The following is a 4,677-nucleotide window of genomic DNA, read 5'->3' on the forward strand; positions in this document are numbered from 1 at the left end:
GAGTAGCTGGGATTACAGGCACGCGCCGCCATGCCCAGCTAATGTTTTTTGTATTTTTAGTAGAGACGAGGTTTCACCTTGTTGACCAGGATGGTCTCGATCTCTTGACCTCGTGATCCACCCGCCTCGGCCTCCCAAAGTGCTGGGATTACAGGCTTGAGCCACCTCACCGGGCCTTCCCTTGTATATTCTTAATTTCAATTCTCATGAACGTTGATGTGTCTTGTTGTAAAGTATGGTAATCTTGGATGGGATTCCATGCCTTGGAAACATGCTTTGTTTTCTTCCAAATGATACCTATTGGCCAGACCTCCTTCTTTGTTTTTTTCTTACAATGCATGGAAAGGTAGTTCAGCCAGGCACGGTGGCCTACACCTGTAATCCCAGCACTTTGAGAGGTCGAGGTGGGCAGATCACCTGAGGTTGGGAGTTTGAGACCAGACTGACCAGCATGGAGAAACCCTGTCTCTACTAAAAAAAATTACAAGGGCCGGGCGCGGTGGCTCACGCCTGTAATCCCAACACTTTGGGAGGTCGAGGCGGGTGGATCACAAGGTCAAGAGCTCAAGATCAGCCTGGCCAAGATGGTGAAACCGCAACTCTACTAAAAATGCAAAAATTAGCCAGGCATGGTGGCAGGTGCCTGTAATCCCAGCTACTCAGGAAGCTGAGGTAGAGAATTGCTTCAACCTGGGAGGCGGAGGTTTCGGTGAGCCGAGATCATGCCACTGCACTTCAGCCTGGGTGACAGAGGGAGACTTCCTCTCAAAAAAAAAGAAAGAAAAAGCTTTGCAGCTGGGCGTGGTGGCTTACGCCTGTAATCTCAGTACTTTGGGAGGGTGAGGTGGGTGGATCACCTGAGGTCAGGAGTTTGAGACTAGGCTGGCCAACATGATGAAACACCATCTCTACTAAAAAGACAAAATTTAGGCCAAGGCTCGGTGGCTCAAGCCTGTAATCCCAACACTTTGGGAAGCTGAGGCATGTAGATCACGAGGTCAAGAGATGGAGACCGTCCTGGCTAACACGGTGAAAGACCATCTCTACTAAAAATACAAAAAATTGGGCCGGGCGCGGTGGCTCAAGCCTGTAATCCCAGCACTTTGGGAGGCCGAGGCGGGTGGATCACGAGGTCAAGAGATCGAGACCATCCTGGTCAACATGGTGAAACCCCGTCTCTACTAAAAATACAAAAAATTAGCTGGGCATGGTGGCGCGTGCCTGTAATCCCAGCTACTCAGGAGGCTGAGGCAGGAGAATTGCCTGAACCCAGGAGGCGGAGGTTGCGATGAGCCGAGATTGCGCCATTGCACTCCAGCAGAAAAAAAAAAAAAAAAACACCGTAAAAAAAAAAAAAAAAAAAAAAAAAATACAAAAAATTAGCCAGGTGTGGTGGCACACGCCTGTAGTCCCAGACTTGTGCTTTACTAGTAGTAAAGTAAAATGCTTTGCTTTACTAGTAGTCAACACAAGAAGGTAGATTAGAAGATTAGAATGATGAGTGGTTTTCTTTTTTTTGTGTGTGTTGGGAATCTCACTCTGTCGTCCAGGCTGGAGTGCAGTGCAGTGCAGTGGCACAATCTCGGCTCACTGCAAACTCCACCTCCTGGGTTCAAGCTATTCTCCTGCCTCAGCCTCCCTAGTAGCTGGGATTACAGGTGCCCACCACCACACCCTGATAATTTTTGTATTTTTAGTAGAGATGGGGTTTCACCATATTGGCCAGGCTGGTCTTGAACTCCCAACCTCATGATCCACCCACCTCGGCCTTCCAAAGTACTGGGATTACAGGCGTGAGCCACCATGCCTGACCCTGATGAGTGGTTTTCAACCATTAAACTGAGGTCTATCAAAGATAATGTTATCACTGGCTGGAGTAGACTCTGGACACCCCACTGTAAGGATCACAGTTCTCTGCTTGAAAGGGCTCCAGATTACCAAGTTGAGGCTTCCCACAGATGAAATAGAATGAGCACATAGTTAACTTCAGTATTGTTGAGTTTGGGACTAGGGCTCCTTACCATCCAGAGAAGATGTAACTGTAAGATTATTATTAAAGATTCAGTTAATTCAGCTCGATATAATTGGATAAAATACATCTCAACTACTGTCATAAGAATTAAAAATATGCCTCAGAAAAGTCACAAGAATGCCAAAGAATCTAAAAGGTTAGGGACGTACACTGTGCTTTTAAATTGACCCTTTTTTTTTTTGAGATGGAGTCTTGCTCAGTCGCCCAGGCTAAATTGCAATGGCACTGTCTTAGCCCACTGCAACCTGTGCCTCCAGGGTTCAAGTGATTCTCCTGCCTCAGCCTCTCGAGTAGCTGGCAAGTGCCTGCCACCACGCCTGGCTAATTTTTGTATTTTTAGTAGAGATGGGGTTTCACCACACTGGCCATGCTGTTGTTAAACTCCTGACCTTGTGATCCACCCACCTTGTCCTCCCAAAGTGCTGGGATTACAGGCATGAGCCACTGCACCTGGCCTTTTTTTGTTTGTCTTAGACAGAGTTTCACTCTGTCACCCAGGCTGGAGTGCAATGGCAGGATTTTGGCCCACTGCAATCTCCACCTCCCAGGTTCAAGCAGTTCTCCTGCCTCAGCCTCCCGAGTAGCTGAAATTACTAATTTTTTGTATTTTTAGTAGGGTTGGGGTTTCACCACGTTGGCCAGGCGGGTCTCAAACTCTTGACCTCAGGTGATCCACCTGCCTCAGCCTCCCAAAGTACTGAGATTACAGGCATGAGCCACCATGTCTGGTCTCTCTCTCTTTTTTTTTTTTTTCCCCCACTATGTCTTACGGTGCTGGAAAAATGACCTCGTAATGGCTGGGCATGGTAGCTCATACCTCTAATCCCAGCACTTTGGGAAGTCAAGACAGGAGGATTGCTTGAGCCCAGAAATTCAACACCAGCTTGGGCATCATGGCGAAAATCATCTCTGCAAAAAATAAAAATATTAGCTGGGCATAGTGGTGTGCACCTGTGGTCCCAACTACTAGGGAAACTGAGGTAGGAAGATCACTTATACAGTGAGCTGATTGTGTCACTGCACTCCAACCTACGTGACAGGAGCGAAACCCTGTCTCAAAAAAATAAAGATCTTTTGGTCAGTTCTAATATTCTATGCTTAACCAGTGGCCGAGTAGAAGCCAAATCCCTTGAAACCTAAATCCGTTTCAGGAAAGTATAAAATATCTGGCAGTTTGAATATTTGGACACTTCACTCTTTCACTTGAAAAGTGAAAAATATTGTGAAATCCTATTTACAGTTGGCTGTTGAACAATATGGATTTGATCTGCGGGGGTCCACTTATATACATGGCTTCTTTTTCAGCCAATCGTGGATTGAAAATACAATATTTGCAGGATGCAAATCCTGGGTCTATGAAGGATTGACTTTTCCTTTTTGACTTCAGGACTTCGGCATGTGCAGATTTCGTTAGATATGCAGGTGGTCCAGGAATCAATCCCCCATGTATACTGAGGGACAACTGTGCTTGCTTTTTATTTGGCCAAAACTCCTTTACTTGATTATCTTTTACTTGATTATTGATATCCTCCAGTGTGTAGAGTTCATAGTTATCTGTATTGCTGTTTGGATCAATTTAGTTTTTATTATCTATTCTCTTTGTTTAAAAGCTTTTTTTTTTTTTTGGACAAGGTCTCACTCTGTCACCCAGACTGGAGTACAGTGACACAATCACAGTTTACTGTAGCCTTAAGCCCCTGGGCTCAGGTGATCCTCCCACCTCAGCCTCCCGAGTAGCTGTAACTGTAGGTGTGCACCACCATACCCAGCCAATTTTTGTAGAAACTCGGTTTTGCTGTGTTGTCCAGGCTGGTCTCAAACTTCTGGGCTCAAGTGATCTGCCCACCTTAGCCTCCCAAAGTGCTAGGATTATAGGCATGAGCTACCGTGCCCAGTCAAAATCTTAATATACAAGTAATAGCAAAGGATATTTTTTTCCCCTCTGAATCTGCTGTACATGTAGTTGGGACTACAGGCACGCACTACCATGCCCAGCTAATTTTGTATTTTTAGTAGAGACAGGGTTTCACCTGTTTTGGCCAAGGTGGTCTCTATCTCTTGACCTCGTGATCCACCTGCCTGGGCCTCTCAAAGTACCAGGATTACAGGCATAAGCCACTGCGCCTGACCATGTATCTCTTTTTTTTGTTTGTTTTTGAGATGGAGTCTCGTTCTATCGTCCAGGCTAGAGTGCAGTGGTGAGATCTTGGCTCATTGCAACCTCCACCTCCTGGGTTCAGGTGATTCTTCTGCCTCAGCCTCCTGAATAGCTGGGACTACAGGTGTGTGCCACCACGCCCGGCTAATTTTTTTTTATTTTTAGTAGAGATGGGGGTTTCACCATGTTGGCCAGGCTGGTCTCGATCTCCTGACCTCGTGATCTGCCCCCCTCGGCCTCCCAAAGACCATGAATCTCTTATCTGATTTTTATAGTCTCTCTTTCTTTCACTTTCTTTGTATAGGCTAATAACTAAGTTAGATGCTTAGTCTCAAACTTGTTTGTAGTAGAGCTCTTGGCAAATTATTTTACCTTTCTCTTAAATTATTTCAAGCTTTTTTTACCCTTAGTAAGTCTGGGACAGGCAGCCTAGTAGTAATGCCTACCTTCAATCTCTTTCTTTTTTTTTTTTTTTTTTTTTTTTTTT

At 45.5% G+C, this 4,677-nt stretch overlaps 1 protein-coding gene across 1 annotated transcript in view; it reads left to right on the forward strand.

Annotated features, from left to right (window-relative positions):
* The window catches only part of GMEB1 (glucocorticoid modulatory element binding protein 1), a 49,901-nt gene that overhangs the window by 26,714 nt on the left and 18,510 nt on the right, over positions 1 to 4,677 (forward strand). The gene's annotated exons all lie outside the window — the stretch shown is intronic.

Source organism: Cebus imitator, unplaced genomic scaffold, assembly GCF_001604975.1.
Source record: "Cebus imitator isolate Cc_AM_T3 unplaced genomic scaffold, Cebus_imitator-1.0 Scaffold87, whole genome shotgun sequence".
Taxonomy (NCBI): Eukaryota; Metazoa; Chordata; class Mammalia; order Primates; family Cebidae; genus Cebus; species Cebus imitator.